The sequence below is a fragment of the Bos javanicus genome, chromosome 21 (assembly GCF_032452875.1).
Source record: "Bos javanicus breed banteng chromosome 21, ARS-OSU_banteng_1.0, whole genome shotgun sequence".
NCBI lineage: Eukaryota > Metazoa > Chordata > Mammalia > Artiodactyla > Bovidae > Bos > Bos javanicus.
The window spans coordinates 25,788,551-25,801,229 of NC_083888.1; the positions used below are offsets into that span (position 1 = coordinate 25,788,551).

General features: G+C 44.7%; 1 protein-coding gene across 3 annotated transcripts in view; it reads right to left on the reverse strand.

Annotated features, from left to right (window-relative positions):
* The window catches only part of CTXND1 (cortexin domain containing 1), a 116,781-nt gene that overhangs the window by 61,407 nt on the left and 42,695 nt on the right, over window positions 1-12,679 (reverse strand). For all 3 annotated transcript variants that reach the window (XR_009732085.1, XR_009732083.1, XM_061394584.1), the window contains exons 2-3: window positions 11,163-11,281; window positions 10,980-11,053 (exon numbers count right to left, since the gene is read on the reverse strand). The gene's annotated coding sequence lies outside the window, so the exon portion shown is untranslated. The remainder of the gene's footprint in view (window positions 1-10,979; window positions 11,054-11,162; window positions 11,282-12,679) is intronic.

The window sequence follows — 12,679 nt, forward strand, 5'->3', positions numbered from 1 at the left end:
AACAAAGGCTGGAGCTGGCAGAGGAGTGAGCAGGAGGGTGTGGATGGAGGAACTAAGGTCTTGACAGCTCTCCAGAAGTGATGAAAGTGGGGGAACACAAGGACTTCAGGAAAAGGGCTTCTTGTTTATTTCACTTGCTGGATTTTTGTTTTGTGTGTGTGTGTTTGTGTTTCATCTGAGCAGTTAGGAGGCTGGATCCAACAAAGAGGGAGAGGCTGGTGAGGATAACGGGGGATTCTAAAACCCTGAGAAGGCTGGGAGTGGGGTGCAGGGGGAGGGGCTGATTGCTACTGGGAGGTGGGGGTTGAGGGGGCTCCCCTATGGGATCAGGGTGGGAGGAAAAAGCCCGAGAGCAGATGAAGGCAAGTCTGTGGATGCCAAGGAGGTTCCTGTCTGGTGGCTTCTGTCTTCTCTGTGAAAACTGAGGCCAGCTGATACTCAAAGAGTGGGGGAGACAGAGGAGGGGGCAGAGGTTTTAAAGAATAAAGAAAGTATGAAACTAGTGAGTTTCAGCTTTTTCATAAGCAAGGTTTAGGGATAACGAAAGGGCTCCTGTTATCACAAATGGCAAAATTTCATTTTTTATGACTGGGTAATATTCCATCCAGGCTTCCCAGGTCGCTCAGCAGTAAAAAATTTGCCTGCCAATGCAGGAGATGAGAGTTCAATCCCTGAGTCAGGAAGATCTCTTGGAGGAGGAAATGAAAACCCACTCCAGTATTCTTGCCTGGAGAATCCCATGGTCAGAGGAACCTGGCGGGCTACAGTCTATGCAGTTGCAAAGGATTCAGACATGCCTTAGCAACTAAACAACAATATTCCATTGTGTATATATACCACATCTTCTTTATCCATTCATTTATCAATGGGTACTTAAGTGGCTTCCATATTTTGGCTTTTGTAAATAGTGCTGCAATCAATGTTGAGGTGCGTATATCTTTTTCAATCATTGTTTTCATTTTCTCTAGATAAATGCCCAGAAGTAAAATTGCTGGATCATATAGTACTGTTTTTAGTTTATTGAAAACTATACTGTTTTCCATAGTGGCTGCACAGTTTACATTCCTAGGCACAGTGCATCAGTGTTCCCTTTTCTCCACATCCTCACCAGCACTTATTATTTTTTGTCTTTTGTATGATAGCCAGGCTGGCAGAGGTGACGTGGTACCTCACTGTGGTTTCGATTTGCATTTCCCTGATAATGAGTGATGTTGAGCATCTTTTCATGTGCCTGCTGGCCACCTGTATGTCTTCTTTGGAAAAATGTCCCTTCAGATCCTCTGCCCATTTTAAAAATAGTTTTTGTTTTTTTTTTTTATATTGAGTTGTATGAGTTCTTTATATATTTTTATTATTGTTTTGTTTTAATTTTTTAAAGTTTTTTTTGACGTGGACCATTTTTAAAGTCTATATTGAATTTGTTACCATATTGCTTCTGTTTTATATTTTGGCCATGAGGCATGTGGGATCTTAGCTCCCCAACCAGGGATTGAACCCACACCCCTGCATTGGCGGGGAAGTCTTCTAATGTCCAAAGTCTTCCAATGTCCAAAGTCTTCCAATGTCCAAAGTCTTCCAGTCTTAACCAGTGGACCCCCAGGGAAGTCCCTGTCTATTTTGGGTATCAGTTCATCAGATTTTGGTTGCAAGTATCTGCTCCCGTTCAGCAGGTTACCTTTTCATTTTGTTGACGGTTTCCTTTGCTGTTCTCAAAAACTCAATTAGGAATCAAGTTTAGAATAAAAACAGGGAAATTTGTTCAGGCCTGCCTGAGGTTGATAAGCCAGAGACAGACTCTCAAGAGGCTCTTAGAACTATTGTGCCTGTTAAAAGTCAAAAGCAAAAAATGTTCATTTTCTAGATAAAGGATCATTCATCAAGATGACATACTGATATTTACATAAAGTTCACCAAAGACTCATAGTCCAGGGAAGCATGGGTATTTCAAGCGAGCAGCAAGTCACCATGACCCCCTACAGAGCTGGGAAAGAATGTCTTTCTTTTCAGAAGTTCATTGCTGGCATCAGAAGGAAGGAAGAAAATTGATCTTCAAGCTTGAGCAGGCACTCCCATCTCTGAGGAGGTCTGGTTAATGTGTAACATAGATGCACACTGCATATTAGGGAGGGAGGGCAGAGGCCCACAGGCACACACAGAGAATTTTATGTTTAATTTTTCTTTGTCCTGCCTTAAAGTATAAATTCAAAAGCTTTTCAGTTGGATGCTGTTCCATTTGTTTATTTTTGCTTTTGTCACCCTTGCCAAGGAGACATAATCAAAAATATATATATATATTGCTAAGACTGATGTCAAAGAACTAACTGCCTGTGTTTTCTTCTAAGAGTTTTATGAACCTTGAAGGTATTATGCTCCGTGAAATAAGTTAGACAAAGACAAACGCTGTATGATTTCACATATAGGTGGAGTTTAAGAAACAAAACGAATGAACAAAACAGACTGAGACTCGGAGATACAAAGTGATGATTACCAGAGGGGAGGACAGTGAGGGTGGGCAAAATAGGTGAAGGGGACGGAGAGGTTCAGATTTCCAGCTGTAAAATAAAGGAAGAAGTCACGCGATGTGATGTATAGCATGGGGGATACAGTTAACTGTTGTTTGTCAGTCGCTCAGTCCTGTCTGACTCTTTATAAAAATAAACAAGTAAAGTAGGCAGAGTCTTACTGCTGGACCGCCAGGGAAGTTCCGGCAACTGCATCCTTGAGAGAATGTTGTACAGACAGCCCCAGGGTCTGTGACAGTTGTTGCCATGGCAGCAAAGATTGGATCTTTGGGGTCTGGACTTAGCAAGAATGTTAGGCTCCTTCTCGATCTTGCTGTGTTATTACCCTTGCTCTACATCACTTCTCACACATCCTGGGGCTCGTGGGAGCCAGCAGAGTCTCCCCCGGTTGTTGTCAGCACCAGGCCATATGGTGGGAAGAACAATGAATTCCCCGTGTGGCTGAGCTAGTTCAGTGTGCTTTTCTGTTAAGTGGAGGAACATAGCCACGTCCTTCCAAATGCCATGGAAACAGGCCACATAGCGTGTACTCTGCCCTGGAGAGTGGGCAGGGGTCCTCTCACAAAGACACTACCTGTCATACAGACAAATAGAAACTAAAATCCTCCCTGTTTTATTGATCAGCTCTTCTGTATTAGACACCACTGGGGCAATAGACAGAAGTAAGACTGTCCCTGGAATTAAGGAACCAATTGGGGAGGCAGACACATCATCAAGTGATGTTCAACAACAGGGCGTTAAGTTCTGGATGACCGAGAAGACGGAGCATAAGATTACATCACCAACCCTCTACTGGGTCTTCCAGGCACCTCTCCATCACTCGCTTCCATTCTCGTGTGTTCTCTGTGCTTTCTCTCTATACCTTTCCCTCTATTTATTGCAATCTGACTTCCCACCCGTAACTCTCCAAAAGGCTTATCTCACCTATGGTGTCCATGACCTTAAATAACTAAATCCAACAGCCCTAATGTTTTTTTTCCTTCCCTTCTTCCTTTCTTTTCTTCTGTCAACATTTAGCTCAGTTTCCATGTTCTCTGTTTCACCCAGCTTGGACTGCTATAAAAAAAATGCTGTAGATTGGGGCACTTGAACAACATGCATTTCTTTCTCGTGGTTCTGGGGGCTGGAAACTCCAAGATGAAGGTGCTGGCAGGTTCTCTTTCTGGAGAGGGTCTTCTTCCTGGGCAGGCAGACGCCGCCTTCTTCCTGTGTCCTTCCTTGGTGGAGAGTGAGCTCTGGGGTCTCTTCCTCTTCTTATAAGGGTGCTAATCCCATCCTGGGAGTTCTACTCTCATGGCCTCATTTAAACCTAATTCCTGGACTCCTCAGGTGGTCCAGAGGTTAAGTATCTGCCTGCCGAATACAGGGGTCACAGTTTCGATCCCTGGTCCCGGAAGATCCCACATGCCCTGGGGCAACCAAGCCTGTGTATGACAACTACAGAGCCTGTGCTCTACAGCCCATGCTCCACACGGGAAACCAGCACGATAGGAAGCCCTTGCTCTGCAACTAGAGAGTAGCTCCCCATCACCGCAACTAGAGACGGCCAGAGCGCAGCAGTGAAGGCCCAGCACAGCCAAAAATAAAAATTAATAAATAAAGCACTTAAGAATAAAAAACAAACCTAATCACCTCCCAAAGGCCTCACCTCAAACTATTATCAAGTTGATATTCTACACAGAAGTCTGAGAATTAGGTTTATGAGGCCATGAAAGTAGAGTCCCCAGGATGGGATTAGCACCCTTATACCTAGAGGAAGAGACCTCAGAGCTCACTTTCCTCTCCCAAGAAAAGACACAGGAAGAAGGTGGTGTCTGCCAGCCCTTAGTCAAACTGAAGGTTAGGGCTTCAGCATGTGAATTTGAGGGGACACAAATGTCCAGGTCATAGCACCTTCCTTCTTCCATTGACCACGTTGTCCATCTCCTGTGGCTTTCCTCCTCTGCGGTAACTGTCTTAGGCTGCCCAGTTGGTGTGTCCTTCTTAGGGACAGAAGCTCCCTGGGCGGGAGCTCAGTCCTGGGCCCTGTCCTTGCCTCATCCATGCACCATCCCTTAGACATCCTGCTCACTCTCAAGGCTCCAATGACCATCTCCGTGCTGACAGCTCCCAACAACCAAGCTACCCTCTCTTCCGACCTTCAGACCCACTCCTCCAAACACCACTGGCTGCACATAAGGCCACTCTATTGCCTCGTGTCTAAGACTCAACTGATATTTTCCCTCCCTACCCCAGCTCCTCTCTTCTTCCCAAGTGTTTTGTCTTTGTTGGTGGCACCACACCCACCCAACTTCTCAAATCCAAGATGTGGAAGTCATTCGTGAGCTCAACTCTACTCCTCACTCTCAACAATCAAGCCTGGGTATTTGCTCATTTCCCTCCATCCCTGTTGTCCGCCTGTCATCCTCTCTCTCCCAGATAATTGCAGCAACCTCCTAACTTTAATTTTCAGGTTGGCCCTTCCCATTCTTCATCATGTGGTTGAAATAATCTTTCATAAATCAAATCATTTCACTCTCTTGCTTAAGTCCTTTAAATGGCTCCAATTGCCATTGGAGTAAAGCAAAATCTATTATTATAGAGGTATTTTAGGACCTTACTGAAATCCACATTGAGTTCTGTCTTGGTCCCAGAGGAAATTTCAATTTATTTACAGCATAGAAGTAAGGAGAGGATTTCAAGACTGGAAGACTTGAGACTAGAGAAGAGCTTCTTTTTTTTCCCTGCCACCTCTTCACCCTCCACTAGAAGCAAGATCAAACACCATTCAGATGTTATTCACCCTGATTTCAGTCTGATGGTGAAGGGATTTTTGTTAATAATCTGGGAATTTTGGACACATATATTTTTTGAAAGAGGATGGTCCCTCCTGGAAGGCCTTGCCTACAGCTGGAAAACCGCCCCCAAGCTAGGGGATATTTTAGCTCCTTCATCACTTCCCCTGAGGCTGAAATCGTTGATTGTCTAAGATGAGATACTCGGAGGTCAGCCTCCCTGACTTCATACCAGGGGGTTCGGTGGGAAGGGTTTTGTCCTAGGATTGACAGTGAACAGAAGCATGATTTCTACACAAAGAAAATTTTAAACATTGCATGTTCTGTTTGCTGTAGTATGTGAAATACACCTTTTCTGAGGAGGTTTACACTTATCTTGCCATTGCTTGTTCAAGTTCAATAACACAATGTGATGCAAATCCTATGGCCAGTGTGGAACTTGTATCCAGAACATATTAAAAAACTCCTGCAACTCAACGATAAAAGGACAATCAAGTCAATTAAAAATGCGCAAAGAATCTGAATAGACTTTTCAGCAAAGATATGTGCAAGATAGAATATTTATCTGTCTATCTATCTGTCAGTCTTCATCACCATTTCTCTGTTCAAGATGGTCAAGAAGCACATGGGAGAACTTTGAAAACATTATGCTGTGTTTTAGAAGCCAGTGGCAGATGGCCTCGTGTAGTATGATTCCATTTATCTGAAATGTCCAGAACAGGCAAATCTGTAGTTTCCAGGAGCTGGGGGATGGCTTAGGAGAAAATCAGGAGTGACTGCTAGTGGGTATGGTGTTTCTTGGGGGGATAATGAAAATATACTGAAAGTAAACAGTAGCGATGGTGGCGCAACTTTGAACATACTGAAACCCCCTGAATTGTATACTTTTAAAAGGATGAGGGACTTCCCTGGTGGTCCAGTGGCTAAGACCCCATAGTCTCAATGTAGGGGGCCAAGGTTCCATCCCTGATCAGGGAATTAGATCCACATACCACAACTGAGAGATCACATGCTGCAATTAAGACCTGGTACAGCCAAATAAAGGAATATTTTATAAATTTTAAAAAAGGAGGAATTTTGTGGTATGTAAATTACATCTCCTAGGGGCAGTGTTAAAAAAATCTGCCTGCAACGCAAGAGACCTGGGTTCCATCCCTGGGTTCAGAAGATCCCCTGGAAAAGGGAATGGCAACCCACCCCAGTATTCTTGCCTGGAGAATCCCATGAACAGAGGAGCCCAGTGGGCTATAGTCCATGGGATCACAGAGTCAGACAAGACTAAACGACCAACACACACACACACACATGCACACAAAGTTATATATATAAAAAGAGTGACTGGGACAGTGTTGAACCAAGTCATAGAAGAGTGAGTAGGATGTGGGGGGAGTCTGTGGGGAGACCTGGAACATTCTGACTATGTGGGTGGCTGGGGTACGATTGTGTCCTGGCAGGATGTTCTTGGCCAGGATGTGTGGAGTGGGTTTGGACTGGGAGGAGGTGGGGACCATATTTATCAGTATGAAAGATATGACCTCTATGCTTAGTGAACTGGAGAACTTCCTGGTCCTGACCTTAGCACCCTCTGCCATGTGCCCAGCTGAAGAGGCGTCCCAGGCACTGAGAAATGACTCACCCCTCTCCATGCTCATGGTCCTCGTGAAGATGGATTATTCCCCAGCTGCTTGTCAACACCATCTGGGTGGTGGCCTGGGTCACAGCTCTTCTTCCCTGAAAGGATCCCAGCAGTGTGCGGGTCCATGGGCCCTGGGTCCTGGCCACGAGCTGATTGGTCTGCAGTCACTACTGACCCCAGCCGGGGCATTTGAGTGTCTGTCTGGGACGCAGACACAAAGAGATACAGGCGGGGTCTGTCTGTGGCAGTGGCCTTGAGATGAATCTCAGATTTCTGGGTCTCAGGTTTCTGACACTGCCCTGGCCCTGCCCTTCCTGAAGCCTGGCGGTAGAGGGGCGGTGGGTAGAGGTGGGGTGAGGGGTCAGCTATCCCACAGATGCCTGGGGCCACCCTATCTCTTCCAGGATATCCTCTTCTGAATGTCCCCCATGGGCTGGAGAGGTGTCATCCTCCAGACAAGTCTTCAGGGCAGTTGAACCCCATGTGGCCTTGAAATAGAGTAGGACCCTGCGGTTCTTGTTCCTCCTATGTCTTACGTCTGCCTTTTGCCTGTGGAAAAACTTTAGCCAAAGAATAAGCTTAATCAGAGAAGTGAGAACATGCAGACACAAAGGAAAGCAGTCGAAGCAGGCCAGTGCCCACTGTGTTCTGGAATTGGGCATCTTTGTGATTTCGTCTTCAAATCCCCTAAGCCTAGCATCTGGGGCCCATCAGGATACATCCTGAAGGACTTGGCACTTCTTTTTTTTTTTTCAAGATTTATTTATTTACTTATTTTGGATTGTGCTGGGTCTTCATTGCTGCACAGGCTACCTTCAGTTGTGGGGAGCGGGGGCTCCTCTCTAGTTGTGGTGCTCGGGCTGCTCTCTGCAGTGGCTTCTCTTCTTGCAAAGCACAGGCTCTAGAGTGCTTGGGCATCAGTAGTTGTGGCTCATGGGCTTAGTTGCTCTGAGACACATGGGATCTTCCCGGACAAGGGATCAAACCTATGTCTCTTGCATTGCAAGGCAAATGCTTAACCACTGGACCACCAGGGAGGTCCAGGATCTAGTATTTCTTGATTGTGATTATGAAGGCACCACATCTGGCCTCCCCGTCAGCCTATGGTCCAGAAGCCCTGCACGCCCCTCTTGTGGTTCAGGAAGTGCATCCCCTTCTCCGCTGCAGATCAGTATCTGTAGAGAGCTGCTGTGACCCACAGTGGACCCACCATAGATGCAGCGAGAGAACCAGGTACAGTGAGGCCATCTATGTGGGTGAGAGGGATAAACCATCAGCCTGAAGGTTTAGTTTGATGTAATAGCACCAGATCTATGGAGTGCCACAAGTCAAAATTCTTGGGGAAAAAAAAACCCAAAAAACTATCAGGAGTCAGAAGTGAAGTTAGCCATGTTGTCAGGGCTTGGAAAGGCCCCAGAGGCTACTCTGTTATTCATCCAGGTCCTGGGAAGGTGCTGCCCAGAGTGACTTGGAGGGAGTGACAAGTGTGGCCAGGGGTGATTCTTGGTCTTCTAATTGATCCAGGAAGTTGTTTTGAGACAAACCTAGGACCTGGGATCCTTCACTGCAATGTTTGCACCTAGACACACCTCTCTTCCAGCAATAAAATAGAAAGAAATTGTAGGGGACTAAAAATAACCATGTGCACGAGCAGCTGGGGCAGACTCTGCACCTCGGAGAAGGCAATGGCAACCCACTCCACTACTCTTGCCTGGAGAATCCCATGGATGGAGGAGCCTGGTAGGCCGCAGTCCATGGGGTTGCTAAGAGTCGGGAACGACTGAGCAACTTCACTTTCACTTTTCACTTTCATGCATTGGAGAAGGAAATGGCAACCCACTCCAGTGTTCTTGCCTGGAGAATCCCAGGGACGGGGGAGCCTGGTGGGCTGCCATCTGTGGGGTTGCACAGAGTCGGACATGACTGAAGCGACTTAGCAGCAGTAGCAGCAGCAAAGATACAAAGAGACCAAAAAACCCAACTGTCACTTCTGAAGAGCCAGGAGCAAAAGCAGGGTACTGCACATGCCCGCTGTACACATAGCACCACCTAAGAGGTGGGCAGACCACCTGAGTCACTCCTCCAGCCTCATCCTTGGATACACCCCTACCCTCACCCTATATAAGAAACAAGCTCGCCACCCCTCCTCTTGGGGAGCAAGCAAGCAAAGGACCCTGTTGTTTGTTGTCCCTACTTCCAGCCGCAGCAGGGACCCCAATTAAGCCTCGCCCGAGTTTCTTGTCTGCCTCCAGTCAATTTCTATTGATTAAGGAGGCCAAGAACCCTGAGAAGTAATAGTTCATCTGGAGGACTTTTAGCATGGGAAGTGTGACCCCATCAACTGAATCATGTGTGATGTCAATTCCAGGACCTAACGGAGTGGGCGTGGGGGTGGAGCATGAATGGGGGCTACACACGGGATCAGGATCACCACGTTTCTCAAATATGACTTGGCATATTCTTGCCAAACGAGATACGTACACAGATGCATTGTGTTTTTGTGTACATGTTTTAAAATGTTGTTTTCATTAAATGTAAACATTTAAGGTAGACTATAATTTCCCTGAATCCATTCTGATACTTTTTCACTTTTTTCCAGATACTGGCAGCCTTTAAAAAATAAAAAATCAATTGGTTCGAACCCTTCTCAACAATGAGTGGTCCTCCCAAATTATATTAATCAGTCATCAAGTATTCAAATATTCATATAACACCCACTGGGTGCAAATATGAGCGAGAAATATAAGTTATGCAAATTAGACATTTCAGTCATTTAAAAATAATTTCCTACCCATATGGGCCCTGTTGTTTTAAGTTTCAACCAAATGATAGCACTTGTCATTGGCCCACCGTGCTGTTTCGCTTCCCCATGATTGCAGCCGGCCTGAGTTGTTCAAAGGCCAAGGAAGTTTTTGAGTCTCCACGTGCAGGAGGCCTGGTCTGAGTGGGAGCCCCTGGTCCCTGCACGCCCGTCTTTGACATCAAAGCAGTCTCACTTCTTGGAAAGTGAGAGAAGGGGGATTTGGTAAAAGTGATGATCTTTTTTTCCCCTCAACTTTTTATTTTCTATTAAAGTATAGGCAATTAACAATACTGTGATTGTTTCAGGTGGACAGCAAAGGGGCTCAGCCATGCATACACATGTATCCATTTCCCTCAAACTCCCCTTCCATCCAGGCTACCACATAATATTGAGCAGAGTTCCCTGTGCTATACAGTAAGACCTTATTGTTGTCCATTTTAAATATAGCAGTGTGCACGTCCATCCCAAACTCCCTATCCCTCCCCCACCCTTCCCTGCTTGGTAACCATAAGTTAGTTCTCTAAGTCTGTGATTCTGTTTCTGTTTTGTAAATAAGTTCATTTGTATCTTGACTGTCTTATTTTATACTTCCTCTTTTATGCTTTCCTCTCTTTTCCAACTATTATTTGTTAAATGCTAATATTTTTTCTTGCTGCTTTTTTCTTTATGCAGATTAGAAGCTATGTATCTTATTTACGACACTAGTTATTATGTTTAAGGAAAAAACACATTTGAACTTGTCTTTACTCCAGTGAAAAATAACTCTAAGTAAAATAAGAAATTTGATATGCCTTTAAATGTCTCATTATCTCCCCCAACATTTAACATGATATTTTCTTGGAATAATCTATCTACTCTTTTAGCCCCAGGTTATTATTAACAGCCTCTTTTTTCCTAAAACTTTTTGAGGATGTATATAACGTCTGCATTCTCCAGTGTTCTTGCCTGGAGAATCCCAGGGACGGGGGAGCCTGGTGGGCTGCCGTCTCTGGGGTCACACAGAGTCGGACATGACTGAAGTGACTTAGCAGCAGCATAATGTCTGCATTAAGTTAATATTCGTGTTAATGGGTGGTTTTAAACTTAACTACACATTTTATAGGTTTCATACATCATGTCTTTTATAATTTGTCTCCTCCGTGCCTGCGGGCTTCATTCTGACCCTTTTTAGGGGATGTGGGGAGTGGATCGATTGTGCACTGCTGCACGGTGCTTCCTATGTTCACACCTGTGTTGTGGCTCACCTGGGTGGAGTGTCATTCTCCTTCCCTTGACCTTGGCTTTGCCGTGTGTCTTGTCGTGGCTGGCGGTACAGTGGCTGAAATGCAAAAAATATCAGTTCTGAGTTTGGACTTCAAAAGTCTTCCCTCTTCTGCTTCTCCTCTCGCCCCTTGGGCCCCAGCAGGGGAAGAGAGGTCCTGGCTCACCTGCTGGTCCCAGGGAGGAGACGTGGCAGAGCTCCCCATGGCCTGCAGAGCTCCAGTGAGGAGCAGTGCTGTCCAGTCACATCCCTCCAAGAGCAGCCAGGCCCAGTGACCACAGATGCCTGCAAGGAGATGCAGGATGCACAGTGGGTGGAGACCAGTCTTGACACGTTGTCTTCAGAGCTGCCTCCATGGGAAGGCTCTGCTAGCTGGGCCAAGGTGAGACTCACCTGGGCTAACATAATTCTGCCATGATGGGGAGTAACTCCCAGGACAAGGGCCAGTGTGTGATGGCTTTCTCCTGAAAACCAAGAAAACTAAAAACACACTGCTCTCAGTATAACCCCGCTGTTGAAAGTTCTCTGACAATCAAGGAAGAAAAAAAACTTAAAAAATTTTTATTTATTATTTATTTGGTGCCCTGGATCTTGGTTGCAGCACACAGAATCTTTGATCTTAGTTGTGGCATGTGGGATCTAGTTCCCCGACCAGGAATTGAACCCAGGCTCTCTGCATTGGAAGTGAGGAGTCTTAGCCACTGGACCACCAGGGAAGTCCCAAGAAGTGAAAGAAGCTTGATCTTGAGGAAGGAGAAGGAAAAATTACCATGACTTATTTACAGGTAATACAATTGCCTACTTAGAAAACTGAGAGAAGAAATCGAAAAACTGGAAAAATTAATTTAAAGTGGCTGACTACAAAATAAACATTCAAAAATCCATAATTGTCCTGGTAATAATTAGATAAGAAATATCATGGACTCTGAGCAAATAACAACATAATTTATAAAATGCTTAAGAGGAAACAGGATGAAATTGGCTGGGTCTTCATTTTTAATAATGTTATGTTTTTCACTGAGAGACATAAAAATCAACTTGAATAACTGAAGCAAAATGCCTAGGCAGTGAAATAGTTATTCCAAGATATTAATTCTCTCAAAACCAATTTATAAATCTAATGTTGATTCTAATGAAAATACAAGATCATTTCTGAACTTGTCAAGTAGATCTAAGTTCATTTAAAGGAATAAATGCTCACAAAGAGCCAAGACATTCTTGAGGAAATAAAAATGCCAGTGCTTGTGCTATGAGCATTGGCTGAAAGCTATGATAATTAAACGAGTCTGGTTATAGTTCAGAAATAGGCAGATAAACAGAAAGAAACTAAATGCTTCAAGGAAATTAGTATTGAGAAAGATGGCATTTCATAGCAGTGGTCAAAATAATGTTAGTTTTTTAAAAAAGGAAAAGTTCCACTGTTGGTAGTAATGTAAATTGGTGCAGCCACTATGGAGGGTCCTCAAAAAATTAAAAATAGAACTACCATATGATCCAGCAATCGCACTTCAGGGTATTTATCCGGAGAAAAAGAAAACAGTAACCCATTTTCACTGCAGCATTATTTACAATGGCAAATCACGGGAGCAACCTAAGTGTCCATCAATGAATGAATGGATAAAGAAGATGTGGTATATAGAATAGTATTCACCCATAAAAGAATGAAATCTTGCCATTTCAACC